The following is a 17,242-nucleotide window of genomic DNA, read 5'->3' on the forward strand; positions in this document are numbered from 1 at the left end:
CATACACATCTTTTCACATCAACTTTGAAACATAAAAGAAAAAGAACACAGGATAAATCTCTGCCATTCAGTCAACTGAATGGTAGCTGAATGGTCCGGAAAGGTGACCAAATGGCATAGTTATGCCATTCAGTCACCTTTCAGTTACCATTCAGTCATATTTTATTTGACTGAATGGCAGAGATTCATCCTGTGGAAATAGATATTATTCTATTAAAAAACTTTAGAAATGTCCTTGCATTTTCAGAAACTTTTATTCGACTTATTGGAGGAGAGACTCAATATGAAGGTCGCTTAGAAGTATCCAAACTTGGAAAATGGGGAACAGTGTGTGATGATTCAGTGACTGATAAACTGGCTGCTGTCGTGTGTCGATCATTAGGGTTCCCTTGGTAATGCTGTCGGATAGAAATCTGTTATCGAAGTAGCTTTATTATCAAGATTTATCATAAAAAGTTCGATTTTAGTCTTTCTTTTCAATCATTTTCCAATATATCAATCTGATCAACTGAGCAAAATTTTAACATTTTAAGTCTTAATCGTTAATGTGAAGAATTTCTTTTTTCTCCAAACGGAAATTAACTTTAAGAACATGAACACTAAAAATATTATTAAGAATATCGAACATTTAGGAATACATCAGAAGCGTACGCAGAAGCTGTTTATGGCGAAGGATCAGGTCCTATATGGCTGGACGAGGTTCACTGCACGGGATCCGAGATCAGTATAGATCAGTGTCAGCACCAAGCGTGGGTATCTCATGACTGTTCTCACAGAGAGGATGTGTCCATAAACTGCAACCCTAATGGTGAGATAAATCATGTTATATTTTTCGTCTTTAAATAAACTGTAAATTTTACCAGCCTAAGTCACCGAAAATTTAAAATATTATAGTTATGGACATTTTATAAATAATGCATGTTGGTATATATGTCACCCGGGGTTTTCTTTGCTTATCTGGTAACAACTGAAATAATGACCAAGGCTTCTTTAATAAAGTTTACGTCGTTTATTCTTGAGTGTCCAGCAAAAAGTCATAAGATATAATATGACATATAAAAACATAAGGAGTAAAACAATGAGTCTTTGCACTGAAAACACTATGCAACAAAATCTTAAAGTTAAGATATTTACTGACCACATCATTAAGAACCTATGATTCACATGTGCACATAATATTAAATGACAATATATGTTCCAATACACTAAACAATCACTACACAAATGGGGGAAATTAACTTAAATGGAGAACTCGCTTATCCATGATGAGGTACACTATTTATGAAGAACAAAGCTAGGGTGTTTTGACAAACATTTGATAAGTACCAATCAACATGAACAAATAAGAAAAATAAAGGGTGGATCCTTAATAATGAGAATAATTATCTGTTGGAGCCTTGTAATAAACATGGAATGTGACTAAGAAAATAGAAAAACCTATCTATGCAAATAACACCTAGAAGTATACAAGTTTCAGTAGTCAAAGACATTAGTGCACATGTACCTGACTATAAAAACAAACAAAACTACAACGATTGCTACAAAAATGCTAAAACATAGTATTAAAAGACATATCAACACTTACACATTGTTCTGGGAACAATTGGTCAATGCAAAAAATTGAAAAACACATATTTCGAGGAAAATATCCTGTCAGCGTACAACTTTCAATTTGTGCGGAAACATAAACAAGTGATATAAACTCTGAACTGGTCACGTGACAATATCCGGGATGTGAAATAGCAATTTTGCAAATGTTGAATAAATTAGCTTTCTGAATCTCAAAAAGACACAGGAGTTGTAACTGAATAATAATCAATATCCTATCCTTGAATTATCATTTAAAATGATTAATTACGCAGTACAGTTAAGGCGGTAAATAAAAATATGGGCAAATTTTTGTGATGAAAACACCTATACTTTAGTTAAACTGGCATGTCCTTTTTAAAATCAATAACAGTCACTCAAATGCAATATATTTCTAAAATATATATATAACAGTATAATATTTTATGTTCATAGTGGTCACGTGATATGGTAGTCGCATGGTACAAGCAGATGTATTTTTGGTTTTGGGGTCATTTAAAAAATTCAATATTGCAAGGGCATAATCATGTCAAAATTCACAACTGAATTATGAAATAACTTGATGTTATATCGTAGATTTTGAAAAACGGTGCGAACTTTTTAAGATAAGAATATTTGTTATTAGAAACCGTAAATTATAATGCATATGTTGAATAATTTTGAAGGTCACAGGGTAATTTCATTAAAAAATAATTAATTTGTAAGATTTTACAAGGATCGTAGAAGTTTTTAAGTTACATAGCATATTTCAAATTCACATATAAAAGTTTGTCGGGATCAGGTAAGTGTATGCCCTTGCAATTAAGTGATTTTTTTAGGTACTCAGATTTTAAATATACGATATTGTATACAAAACCGAGTTGGCTTCTTTATACGATGCATACTTTTAACAAAATGAAAATAAGGCTATATAGGTAGCATTCTACTACTACTAATTTTAAACAAAATATTCATTTATACTTTTCCGTTAATGTATGACATTTATTTTTCTTCGCTATAAAACTGCACGATAGCCTTCAATGATTTAACTTAATGCGTCATTTTGAAGCATATGACGTCATATTTTGTAGTACAGCGAGAACGACATCTCGCTTATTTTTCAGTGTGTACGATATAACGGACATCAAAATTGTAAGTAATAGCATTTGTTGTTTTTAATTAAAAGATAAGTATAAGTTAATTTTACTAATAAATAGATTAATAAGTACTTTCGAGGTTTGTAATATACTGTGATGTCATAATGCACATTTCCCGTACTTTTCGTCTGACCGGAGTTTATTGACAGCCTTAACTGTGCTGCGTAGTAAATTTAAGATTGATCACACCATGCGCATTTTTGCGGAAGAAAATTTACAAAGAAAATATATTAAGATTTTAACTTACTAAATTTGAAATTAACAGAATAAAATAGATTAACCTAATCAACAGTAATTTTGTTAATGATAGTTAAATGCATTTTAACAAAGATCTTAATAACATTTCGTGACAAATTAAGCAACCCAAATAAACAATGTATTTTCATGCTCTCTATGAAAATATTGTACAAAATGCATGAAACAAAATAAACACAAATAAATCAAAATATAAAATTATAAGTTGCATATTTATAAATGGTATACATAAAAAAAAAAAATAGTTTCCTACCTGAAATAATGACCAAGGCTTCTTTAATAAAGTTTACGCCGTTTATTCTTAAGTGTCCAGCAAAAAATGACGCGCTGGGCACTGGACACAAAAATCAGCCTGGTCGAGGTAGGGCTCAACAAAGGGGTAATTATCAAAACAACAAAAACATATACGGATACATATACCTAAATTACCTATCGGGGGCCTCTCACAGAAAAGATACCTAAAAGAGCAGGTCTAACAAAGAAACTAATTGAGTAAAGAGTATATCAAAAGAATTTGTTAATCGCATTGCGTGGCTTCGCGTAAAGGCTATTTGTTGATAAATAAAATGGAATTTAACGTGCAATCAAAATGTGTGAATATGTACCTAACTTCTTAACTTTTTGGCTTTAAGCTAAAATACGGGTTTATTATTATTCTGCGATAAAGAAAGGATTAACTTAGGGATTTTCTTGAAGATGTTAGATTAAAATTGCTAATTTTAAGATAGAAAGAATAATTTATTTTTATTTCAAATTTATTATAAAATATAGAAGAGGGTCGATTATACCTGATGATAAGTCCCTTCTGGTTCGAAAAATCTCTGTCCTCAAAGATGAAAAAAATAGGGATGTAAAAAAAAATAATGAGAGGTGGGTAATGTAATGACATATAAACAAAATCTAAGCTAACGGATTATAACATTAAAAAAAAAATTGCATTAAAAATATGTACAATGAGGTATGTATGAAATGACACACAGTATGAATACATGGAAAAAAACAAACCAAAAAGGAGAAAAACATAGGCTTTGTACTTAACATAGGAAGTGGACGACCACGTGACATGATACAAAACATGGGAGTACAAAAAAAAGTTAATGTGGACAAAATACATGAAATTAGTTAATATAAACCAAGCATATTTGGTTCAATATCATGGTATTCTTGCACACTCCTTTCACACAAAGTAAGCTCTGCAATTCCAGATCTAATGAAGTGAATAAAATTTACTGTAGTAAACGAAAATATTGGTGGTGGGATAATAAAAAGTAAACTTTAATGGTTGAGCTAACAAATTTCGCAGTCTGTGAGCCTTAAGTGGTGAAATGAAAATGGTGGTGGGAATGTTGATGCGTTTGTTTGTATGGGTATTTTCAATAATGTTGGTTATTAATAATAATAATTTAATTGGGATTTTTAAAGTTAAAAATAATGTAGAATGTGTCCTAGCATACAAAAAATCACCAAATGAAAAATAATACAGGGGGTCTTTATGAATAATATTAAATTTGGGATATTTTCGGTCGATAATGTTTTGAATTTGATTTAAAGATGATTTAATAACATGCGGAGTAAGCAAAAAGGGAGAAAACTTTCCTTTTATCAATTCATGAATGCTAATTTTGATGTGTTCTAATGCCAGGTTTAAAGTAGCTGTAGCATTTGTTTGTTTCAAAATTAACTGTTGTAAAAGAGCAAACTCATTTTCCACAGAATCTACAGAACGATGAAGTAGGTCAGTGAAGGCAACTGTGTCATCATGATTTTTCTAATTTGCACCCATAACATTGTTAAATCGAGCATCAGCAGTAGATTTGAAAGAAGATAAATGTTTTTCTTGAACAGCCATAGCTTTAGCAATTTTAACATTGTTACGATTAAGGAGTTGTATATGACGCTGTTAAGTATCAATATCGTCTGAAGTAGTAGTGCCAAAAAGAGATTTGGAGATTTGGCCAAATATTGCACGCTTAGATCTGGAAGAGCCAATGAATTGATTTCGATGGGGGATTTGGGATTGGGGTATAAGGGCGTGGATTTCCCAGACAGTGGAATTGACACTTGCCATCGTTTGGGTTCTTAAAGTGTTTAGTGTTTTAATAATATGTTTGCTGTACTTGCACTGTGGGGCGTTGTTACAGTACAGTTCTCGGTTTAAGTAAACCGCTTTCGGTATTGGGATCTGGAATGTGTGGGCCCAATATTCCTGTCCCAGGTAAAGTTGATGGGTTGGTTCAAAGTGGACTCCATAATTCAGTCGTTGGACTGCAGCAGCATCACCGGTGGACACAAAACAAAGGAGAGACAAAAGACTCATGATGAGGAAGACGTTGGATAGTTCAGGAGTACCTTTGGGAAGGAAGCAAGATTCAGGATTATGTTTTGTACACTTTGTTAGCACTTATAGGTAACATGTTTATGGCATGAGATGCATATAAAAATACCAACAATGGTCCATAACGAGTGGCTCAGGGAGCAGAGATAGAAATAGGATTATAGGAAAGGTTAGGTAAAGAGTCTTGGACTAGTCGATGTCAAATCTACTTGTCGAAAGAAGTCAGCCTTTTGTTCTTCTTTCGGGAAGTCCTTTTTTGTGTCTTGGTGATGTGAAACTTGCGTACAATAGAAGGAGGAAGAGTTTCCTCAGGTTCCCATGTTCGTTCCGCGTGTCCGAGCCATTTTACTCGAAACAGTTTCTTGCCTTTGTGAAATTTGTATCGGAGGAGTTTCTCGACAAAGAAGGTTTCAGTGGATTCATTGGGTTGGGTGGGGTTGGGTGTGTCTGCAGTTGGCGTTGTGGGCGTAGGGGTTGATTTGGCATCTAAAGTTAGATCCTCATCGAGTGCTGTATTTGGTTGAGACAAAGTTGGCTCTGACCGTGCATCTAAAGTTAGATTTTTATCCAGTGTATTTGGTTGAGACAAAGTTGGCTCAATCATGGTTGGGGGTCGTCCAGGATCTGCATCTTCAGGGGGCAGATGGTTATCAATGATGGGTTCAGTGGAGGTGGGGCGTCGAGACTTGGTCGGTCATCTCGGTTTTCATACCTTTTAAGTCTGTTGGCATGAATGAAGGAATTTAGCTCTTTGTGGTTGGAACATCTTCGCAATTTGTATGTGTTGTTAGACCCAATTGTTGTTATGTAGAATGGGCCATCCCAAGGATTGTGGAGTTTGGGAGATAGACCTACTTGTACTTTTGTACAATGGAGAAGTACGGATTGTCCAACACGAAGGTCTGGCACATCTGTAGATTTCTTGTCATACTGTTGCTTTTGCTTGATTTGTGCTTGTTTTATGTTCTCTTTTGCTATATCCTTAACGATTTTCAAGTGGGACATAAGATCAGTCACATGAGATTTTGCATCTTTATTGAGACCATTTCTTGGAATGAGTGAGGTATCAAAGGGAAGATTCATTTCCTTTCCAAAGACAAGATGGTAAGGGGAAAGTTTGAAGCTTGTGTACATGGGCTCATCCTAATGGCCATCATGACTCCTGGTAGTAGCATAGACCAATTGGTTTGTGTTGAGTTGACATAAGTTCTCAGACATTGGGCGATTGTGCTATTCATTCTCTCACAAGTTGAATTGGTTTGAGGATAATACAGCTTCTCATAGAAGTTTTTTGTTTCATTTAAAATTTCATCTTGATCATATATTATTGTTTCGTCTTCTTGCACTAGTTTTGGTATTTGCTTATTGATAAAGTTTTTAGATTCTAAAGAAGTAAAGTACTTAGAAGGCTTTTCACCTTCCTCTATCCATTTGCTTCTTGACCGTAAACACTGTCCTTTAAGCCTTTCTTTTCTAATATTCTCAAGTTCATTTTGTTTACTGGTAATATCAGGAAAGGATTGTTCTCCTAAGTTTTGTTCCAGAATTAGTATTTCTTTTTCTAATTGTGATTCTTGCTTACTTGCATTTTTCTTCTTAAAAGTAGAGTATAAGATTGTTTTCCCTCTTATTTCCATTAACAAGATGTCTAGAAATATTTGGTCATTTATTGTAAAAGATATTATGTCATTGTCTATCTCTGGAATTAATTCTCTATTATAGACTAAACAGGCATATTGTAGCTTAACCTCGCAAATCTTTTCCTTAATTAGTTTAACATAATCCTTGTCTGTTAGTAGTGAATTGTTAAATTTCCAAAAACCTTTACCCCTCTTAAATTCATTTATTTTAAAAATTAATACTACTGGTGAATGGTCTGATCGATAACTATTTTCAAACTTTATTTGTGGAGCCAGAGATAAAAAAGATTGTGAGATCAAAAAAAAAATCAAGTCTTCCCTGTTTAATTGGGTTTCTCTTTCTCCAGGTGTATCTTCTTAATGTGGGATTATTTTCTCTAAAAATATCAATTAAGTCAAGAGTCTCCATGAGTTTATGAACTTCTACTTGTGCCTTAGGATTATTTATTCTTTTATAGTTCATTGTATCTAGGTCTTGATTCAATACTAAGTTAAAATCCCCACCTATTATAACATATTGGCCTGAGTAAAGTTCTTCTATCTTTCCTAACAATTGGGAATAAAACTCTGGGGTATCAGAATTTGGGCCATATAAGTTGACTAGTAAAAATTGTAGGTTGTCAATAGTAGCCTCTAAAATAAGATAATTTCCATTTTCATCTCTGTAATTTTTATGTACTTTAACTTCACAATTATCATTAAAGAGAATTGCAATTCCCCTTGAATTTGACTTATATGAATTAAAAAAGACATCATGACCCCACATTGTTTCTATATAATTTTCTTCTTCAGTTGTAAAATGTGTATCTTGAATAAAATAAACATTATATTTTTTCAGTTTTAAATTCATTAAAACATCTTGACACTTTCTTTTATCCCCTAGTCCTTGACAATTTACAGAGATGATTTTCAGTTGGTTGGTCATATAATCATCTGTTAATTTAATCATTGTCAAACACAAAATACATAACAAATATCATGCCCTGATAGAGAGAAGAGAGGGATATTACGTTCCCTATTGAAAATAAAAGGCTGTGCATATTAGAAAAGGTACACATTGCGCAGACTGGCAAATGCATGGTAGTTTATTTTAACTAGTTTTTAACATGACCCTGTGTGACTTGATTGTGTTCTTGAGTTGATAGCACAGAGATAGAAGTGCTTGGGATTACATCCTCTGGGTCAGGTGCATTTGCTGGTTGGTCAGGGTAAGTGCGTCTTGAAAGTGCATCGGCAACCTCATTTTTCTTTCCCTTTTTATGAACGACTTGAAAGTTGTAACTTTGAAGGAGAATGGACCAACGAGCTAAGCGGCCTGTGTCATGTTTGACAGATTGTAGCCACTTAAGAGCAGAGTGATCAGTGAAGACTGTAAAGGGTTTGTCAGCAAGATACACATGATAAGTTTTGATACCCTCAATAATAGCTAAACATTCTCGCTTTGATATAGTGTAATTTCGTTCAAATTTGTTAAGGGAGCGACCGCCGAAAGCTATGACCCTTTCAACACCCTTGTCATCAAACTGTCCGAGATTGAAACCTAGTGCTGTACCTGAAGCATCAGTAGTAAAAACAAAAGGTTTTGAATTGTCCGAATAAGCTAAGACAGGTGGGAATTTTAGAGCTGTTTTTAATTGTTCAAAGGCAGCTTGACTTTCTTCAGACCATTTTAACTTAACATCTTTCCGCAGCAGAGCAGTAAGGGGGCTAATGAGAGAGCTATAACCCTGAATAAACTTCCGATAATAATTGCAAAGACCAAGGAATGACCGAACATCTTTGGTAGACTTAGGGGTTGGGAAAGTTTTCACTGCATCTGTTTTTGCAACTTCAGCTTTCACTCCAGTTTTTGTAATAACATGACCCAAATAGTGGACTTCCTTCAGGGCAAAGGAACATTTATTTGGTTTCTAAGTAAGTCCTGCAGATTCAAGGCGAGTAAAGATGTCATGAAGATGTTGTATGTGTTGTTGAAAGGAATTTGAGAAGACTAATATGTCATCAACATACACAAGACAAGTTTTCCAATTAAGACCTTTAAGGACTTGGGTCATGAGAGCTTGGAAACTAGCTGGGGCATTAACAAGACCAAAAGGCATTCTTTTCCATTGATAGATTCCTGTGGGGGTCACAAAGGCTGACTTATAAGCAGTTTCAGGGTCCATAGGAATATGCCAGAAGCCTGGCCCCGGGGCCATAAAACTTAGACGAGCTCACTTTTGATCTCAGTCTCACTTTTCCACTATAGGTTCCTTTTGTAAAAGTGAGACTTAGATCAAAAGTAAGCTCGTCTAAGTTTTATGGCCCCCGGGCCTGATGCAAGATCTAAAGTAGAGAAAATATTGGCTTTAGAAATGCCGATAGTATCAAAGACATCTTCAAGTCTGGGGAGAGGAAAGGTGTGTTGTTTTGTTACAGCATTGAGTTTCCTGTCGTCAACAGCAAAACGAAGTTGTCCGTTCTTTTTCTTGACCATAACTACAGGGCTCTGCCACATGGAAGTTGATTCCTCTATAATGTATGCGTCTAACATTTCCTCCACTTGTCGGTTTGTTTCTGCATTTACCTGTGGGGATTGGCGGTAAAAACGTTGACGAATTGGATGAGCATCACCTGTTTCGAATCTGTGTGGCTGAAGAGAACACTTACCCAATTCTTTTAGATCTGATGCAAAGACTGACCTATGTTTTTGGAGAAAAGCATGGAGAATTTGTTTTTGATCACCTGTTAAGTCTGAAGAGGATAGGTCAAAGGAGATAGGTTCCTTTATGTCCTGCTTTTCTGAAAGAGGTTTGGCACTAGTGGGGGTGTCAAGAGATTCTACCATGTTTGAATTGATACAATAAGCTGATGCAACACATGTATCTGCTGAAAGAGTAACAGGGTCATCGGTTTGGTTGATGATCTGAATAAAATGAGTGTCATTGTTGATTGTGTCTATCAAGCATTTAGCACCAACAAGTTCTGGTAAGTCTGGTGATGGTTCAAGGAGAACTGATTGGTCATTGGGGAATTTTGAAATCAACAATTCTACAGATGTGATTGACTTTAGATTGATCTTGATAGAATGTGAGACACGAGCAATACCTGTATTAATTTGAAGGGAAAGGACTTGCTCTGAAATGGGGTCTTTGAGAGAAAGAGTGTTTTGATTAACATCTAAGACAGCTTTGTTGAGTGTTAGAAAATCTAGTCCTAGAATGATGGGATGTTAAAATTTTTCAAAAACTTTGGAAAGTGTGAGAAATAATACAATTTTCAAAAGAGACAGGTAAGGACAAAGCACCAAGACTGTGGTGTTTCTCACCACCAACAGCGACAGCATCAGTTGCACCCATCGACTGAAGCTCGTTCTTATCTATACCTAATCTAGCTAAGACAGACGCTGCTACACAAAAGATACTTGCACCCGTGTCGACCAATGCTCTTATGGGATGTCCATAGATTTCAATACTAACAGTATTTTTCATAATAGGCATGATCAAATTGACATTGCTGAGTGATTACTTACGTTTTGATTTGGTTTTGGGTTTTGGGGTAGGTTTTTGGTTAGATCATGCGGGATGGTTAGGTTTGGAATCATTAGAATGGATATTCGAAGGACTGGCCTGGTTGGCTGAAGGACTGGGCGGGTGGCTGAAGGACTGGCCAGGTTGGTTCCAAGGTGCCTGGGCCTGGGGTGTTTGGGAGAAGATTCACGTCCAGGGTTGTGGTGTTTCCTCTTTTGATTTTGGAATGGTCTCTCTTGTGTGGCTGATAGAGCACTAATTTCACTCTTAAGTGTCTCCCTTATTTGTGATGTGAGAGACTGAATGTCAAAGTCCTGTTTGTTGTCACATTCTAGTTCTTGTTTCGCCAGGTCAACAGCGTGACGTAATTCCTGCAACGTTTTGGGCTCTTTTCGAGATGACACATTTCTTTATACTGTGGATTAATCCATTTGTTGTGAATTGGACTTTGTTGTGTTGATCCTCTGATTCAGGAGCTGGTGTTGACTGGAAGTGTTGATCCTCTGTTTCAGATGCTGGTGCTTCGGTTGTTAATTGGGGATGTTGTTCCTCTGAATCAGATGGTGCTATTTCTAGTGTTGATTGGTAAAGTTGTTCGTTTGACTCGGAGGTGTGCACTTGTGGTGGTAAAGTTTCGTCTTGATGCTGGTTCTCTGTTGATCGCAGGTAATAGTTGATTGGCTTTGTCTTCATGTGGGATCTTGAGCCTTTCTCCACCAACTTCTCACCCGGGGTTTCTTTGCTTAACTGCTGACAACTGAAATAATGACCAAGGCTTCTTCAATAAAGTTTACGTCGTTTATTCTTGAGTGTCCAGCAAAAAGTCATAAGATATAATATGACATATAAAAACATAAGGAGTAAAACGATGAGTCTTTGCACTGAAAACAATATGCAACAAAATCTTAAAGTTAAGATATTTACTGACCACATCAATTAGAACCTATGATTCACATGTGCACATAATATTAAATGACAATATATGTTCCAATACACTAAACAATCACTACACAAATGGGGGAAATTAACTTAAATGGAGAACTCGCTTGTCCATGATGAGGTACACTATTTATGAAGAACAAAGCTAGGGTGTTTTGACAAACATTTGATAATTACCAATCAACATGAACAAATAAGAAAAATAAAGGGTGGATCCTTAATAATGAGAATAATTATCTGTTGGAGCCTTGTAATAAACATGGAATGGGACTAAGAAAATAGAAAAACCTATTTATGCAAATAACACCTAGAAGTATACAAGTTTCAGTAGTCAAAGACATTAGTGCACATGTACCTGACTATAAAAACAAACAAAACTACAACGATTGCTACAAAAATGCTAAAACATAGTATTAAAAGACATATCAACACTTACACATTGTTCTGGGAACAATTGGTCAATGCAAATAATTGAAAAACACATATTTCGAGGAAAAAATCCTGTCAGCGTACAACTTTCAATTTGTGCGAAACATAAAAAAGTAATATAAACTCTCAACTGGTCACGTGACAATATCCGGGATGTGAAATAGCAATTATACAAATGTTGAGTAATTTAGATTTCTGAATCTCAAAAAGACACAGGATGTGTAACTGAATAATTATCAATATCCTATCCTTGAATTATCATTTAAAATGATTATTTAGTAGATTTAAGACAGATCACACCATGCGCATTTTTGCGGAAGAAAATTTACAAAGAAAATAAAATAAGATTTTAACTTACTAATTTTGAAATGAACAGAATAAAATAGATTTACCTAATCAAAAGTAATGTTGTTAATGATAGTTAAAATGGATCGCTAAATGCATTTTAACAAAGATTTTATTAACATTTCGTGACAAATTAAGCAACCCAAATAAACAATGTATTTTCATGCTCTCTATGAAAATATTGTACAAAGTGCATGAAACAAAATAAACACAAATAAATCAAAATATAAAATTGTAAGTTGCATATTTATAAATGGTATACATACAAATAAAAATATAGTTTCCTACCAGAAAAAAATGACCAAGGCTTCTTTAATAAAGTTTACGCCGTTTATTTTTGAGTGTCCAGCAAAAAGTGACGCGCTGGGCACTGGATACAAAAGTCAGCCTGGTCGAAGTAGGGCATAACAAGGGGTAATTATCAAAACAACAAAAACATATACGGATACATATACCCAAATTACCTATCGGGGGCCTCTCACAGAAAAGATACCTAAAAGAGCAGGTCTAACAAAGAAACTTAATCCGATGACCTGACACTAATTGAGTCAAGAGTACATCAAAAGAATTTGTTAATCGCATTGCGTGGCTTCGCGTAAAGGCTATTTGCTGATAAATAAAATGGAATTTAACGTGCAATCAAAATGTGTGAATATGTACCTAACTTCTTAACTTTTTGGCTTTAAGCTAAAATACGTGTTAATCATTATTCTGCGATAAAGAAAGGATTATCGTAGGGATTTTCTTGACGATGTTAGATTAAAATTGCTAATTTTAAGATAGAAAGAATAATTTATTTTTATATCAAATTTATTATCAAATAGAGAAGAGGTTCGATTATACCTGATGATACATACATGATGAACTTTACTGGATAAATGAAAATAACTTTGTTGTTTTTGATACATATTCTTTGCATCATTGTTAATTCAGTTCTAGTGGTGAGATAAATTGTGTCATTATTTCTTGTCTTAAAATGAACCACAATTCTTAAATGTTTACGTCACTGAAGTTCTGAAATTACATATTCATGGCATTTCGAATAATATATGTTAGTTTGTTTTCAAATACATTGATATCAATCAATGAAATGCGGTTTGTGGTTTTGTTATTGGATTTAAGAAGATGATTTAGATATCAAAGAGCTGTTAATTTATGTTACCTGATATATATGAGGTAACTCACAATACATTAGCAAATGAAGTACCTTTTCTAATGCTGAATCCGCCATCCATACTTGAATGCAATGTGTAATTTAGCTGCTCATGACAATTGTAATCAATATCTCAGCTAGGCGGTTTTTTTAACAACCAAATCTATGTCAAAACTGTTTGCTATCGTTGGATGATATCAAATTCAAATATTTTTATTATAAAGAAAACAAAACTATCTATGATGCAAATTTTTTAATTCCTCCGCATTGTCTTATTACTGTTTTCTATAATGATATTGAAAGAGAGATCTTGTAAAAAAATGTTCATATGGTCTACTGGAATACAGAGAATATTGTTGATAAAATATCTTTTTCACAATGGGATTTTGTTCTGTGATTTTATCTATCATAGTTATAGATGTTATTTAAGTTAACATGCCCTGTAAGTTTCTTAGTCAAAAATATTCTAATATGTTTACTTTAAAACATTAACTTTAGAAAATTTCTCATGAATTCATATCAATGACTAAGAAAACATCTAAACTGCATATTATTTTTACAAATACATATAGCTCAAAATAGGAACACATCGCAATTAAATTTATGGTTTATAGCTCATTACTCTTCAACCATACGTTATACGAAATATTTTCTAAATAAGACGGAAATACAATAATCAGTCTTAAAAGTGGCACCTAAAGCGCCTTTTTAAATTAGCGCACGAGCAAAAGCGCGGCAATATAATCGTGCAATCGAAAAGTTATACATGGTTCATAAACTGTCGCCAAAATAATTGCATATGAAAAAGTACGAATACGAAACTCACACGATTCAGAGCAACCGTTGCGCGATGTAAATGCATTGAATCTTACGATATATCTTGCGTCTATATGCGACTGTTGTACAATAAAAGCAAGTGTTGTACGATGATGCGATAGGATCGCACGAAGGACCAGATGATCAACGTGCGCCAATGCGAGATTGGATAAGCGGCGCTCGTCTGATCAAAGGTTACATCGAACGAATGCCCGTGAGAGTCAAAGGGGGTATGTATACAGCTCGTTTCCGACACTCTTCATTGATATAGTTGAATGCAAAAGAAGATAACGCTCTAGAAGATGACAAATGCAACAGCCAGTATAAAGGTCAACGGAAGCTAGAAACAGATATGCTTATACAGTGTAAACTGTTTAAGTAAACAATTCGACCATATTTTATTTTCGCTCATTTCGCTCTTTGTCAGTTGGCGAATTCCAATATCTCATATTGCCTCTCTTTTACCACAACATGACTGGGGAGAATTCAAAACGAGCCATAGAACGTAGAAGGAAAAATATGATTCGGCAAAAATTACCCTCTATCTAGTATATATTCGTGGCAATACATGGAAACTGAAACCGATACATCTTGAAATGATAGTTAAACGTTGCGAGAATATATGAGGCACGTTGAGCAACTGTCTCATGGTCGCACAACAGACGCATAAACATTGCAATTTATCTTATAATTTTAAAAATTCATGTATCGCTTTTGCAAGTTCACAAAACGTTGTTAAACGTTCGTACTAATGTTCGTGCGTTGCATTGCAATAATTTGGATTGCATTCGGTCGCGTATGAAAAGTGTGCATGTTAACTAATTTGAAGAGACTTGATGCAACCACAACAACGCTTGCTCGTGGGTCAATTGTGAAAAGAGCTTTACAAAATATATCTTTGCTTTTAAAATATTTGATTTCAACAGGTCACTTGAACTAGATATATGGTACACAATGAATAGAAACAATTAACAAATAGAAACCAAATGTTCATTTATATATAATAAACTGGTGAATTTCGCTTCTTTGGCAGTCAATAGGACAACTAGTTCTCATCAGAACGGCTGATAGCTTTAATCAGTACTAAAACGGTTTCAGGAAATGTTTCATTTGGTTGTTGTTTAAATACAGAGACGACGAATGTAGCTCCACATTGTCTTCAATTTAACGTTGGATTATGTTAAGGAAAGTTTGATTTAAGTTGACACACGCCTAGCTGAGTTTATTTGCAAAGGGAAACCTCTACGAACATTTGTTAAGAAACATATGCTGTTTGATATTGATGCCTATCTTTAACTTTTTTTTATTCTGTTTTACTCAAGATTTTTATTAAAAACATTTAAAATTAGCAATTGAAGTCAAATTTGTTTAAAAAAGGAAAAAAAGCTAATTAAATGCATTTTATTTCATTCTCGAAAATAATAAACTGATTTGAAAGGTCGCACTTAACATATCACACATCTTTTAATGTCATCTTTGAAAAATAAAGGGAAAAGTAAATGACTCTTATTTTCCATCGTTTTAATTGCATCTCTTTCAAGACCACTTTTGAAAATTAAAAGAAGAATAAGTTAACATGATTTTCCAGTAACTTTAAAAATGTCCCTGTACTTTCAGACACTTTGATTCGAATTGTGGGAGGAGATACTGAATATGAAGGTCGTTTAGAAGTGTTCAAATTGGGAAAATGGGGAACAGTGTGTGATAATTCAGTGACTGATAACATGGCTGCTGTTGTGTGTCGATCATTAGGGTTTCCTTGGTAATGTTGCGGATAGAAATCTAAAATCGAAAACATTCATTTCATAATCAAATTTTTATCATAAAAAATTATTTTTTTTATTTTTCCTTTCTTTTTAATCATTTTACAATAGATCAACTGATCGAAATTTAAAACAATCTAAGTCTTAATCATTAATGTGAATATCTTCTTTTTTTACCAAATGGAAATAAAATTCAATAACATGCATGGTAATTATATCATTATGGATATCACCGATTCAGGATTACATCAGAAGTCTATAGTAATGCTGTATATGGTCCAGGATCAGGTCCTATATGGCTGGACGATGTAAACTGTGAGGGATCTGAGATAAGTATAGATGAATGTCAGCACCGAATGTGGGGAACCCATAACTGTGATCACTGGAAGGATGTGTCCATCAACTGCAGTCCTAATGGTGAGATAATTAGTGCTATTATTTCTTGTCATGAAATAAGCTACAAATTTAACGTGCTTAAGGCAGTTAAGGTTTGAAATGTCATACTTAGGAACATATTAAATAACATTTGTAGATATGTTTTGAAATAAACATAATAAACTTGAAAGGATCTATGATTATAACTTTAGTGCTTTATGGTATATGATTATCGTTGTTTTAAAATGCAGTTTAACTCAAAATACGTGGTTTGAAAAAAAAATGCTATTTGAAATTTTGTTTTTCTACTTCGAAAGATATTTTAGATGTCTGAAAATTGTTATTATTGATTTATTACACATATCCGAACATACTTAAGTTATAAACTAATTAAAATACTGAAACTACTGAAACTGAAAATCGTCTTACTATTTAATAAGTTTATTTTTTTTCTATGACGTCAATAAAAATTGATGGCAACGCATTTTGTTTAAAATAAGAATCTCAATTAAGTAAAAAAATCTGAGTATTCACGCACACAGAGGTATATCATTCCATTATATAAAGTAAATTTCATGATTTTTTAACATTAGATAATTATATTTGGATGTTGTCAGTCATATAACTCACCAAGGCGATGCAGACAAATTGAATACCGCGCATTGACGCGTAATGTTATTTTGTCTACACCGCTTTGGTGTGTTATAGGAATGACGAAATCCAAAAATAAGCATTCATTGCTAATATTCATATTCATATTGATGTTAATTTGTATGAAGCTTTTTTTACGCTCTTTGAACAGCAGCGTTAACATGTTTTTTTAGTTCGCTTTCGTGACTAAAAATATAGTGCTAAAAATTTGTAGAAAGAATTATGATTGATTTGATCTGATTTAATGATTTTTCCATCAATGCATATAAAATTAACTATAAAAGTTTGAACGTTTCATTTCATCTTACA

General features: G+C 33.8%; 2 protein-coding genes and 1 long non-coding RNA gene across 5 annotated transcripts in view; 2 read left to right on the forward strand and 1 right to left on the reverse strand.

The window, feature by feature from the left end:
• Positions 1–17,242, reverse strand: part of LOC105325111 (beta-1,4-N-acetylgalactosaminyltransferase bre-4) — a 174,175-nt gene that overhangs the window by 112,595 nt on the left and 44,338 nt on the right. The window lies entirely within an intron of this gene.
• Positions 1–17,242, forward strand: part of LOC105329774 (uncharacterized) — a 189,481-nt gene that overhangs the window by 99,206 nt on the left and 73,033 nt on the right. The window lies entirely within an intron of this gene.
• LOC136271317 (uncharacterized) lies at positions 264–15,901 on the forward strand. The gene is made up of 3 exons (XR_010709234.1): positions 264–392; positions 633–808; positions 15,762–15,901. It is a non-coding gene; the product is annotated as an uncharacterized lncRNA (long non-coding RNA).

Source organism: Magallana gigas, chromosome 9 (assembly GCF_963853765.1).
Source record: "Magallana gigas chromosome 9, xbMagGiga1.1, whole genome shotgun sequence".
Lineage (NCBI taxonomy): Eukaryota > Metazoa > Mollusca > Bivalvia > Ostreida > Ostreidae > Magallana > Magallana gigas.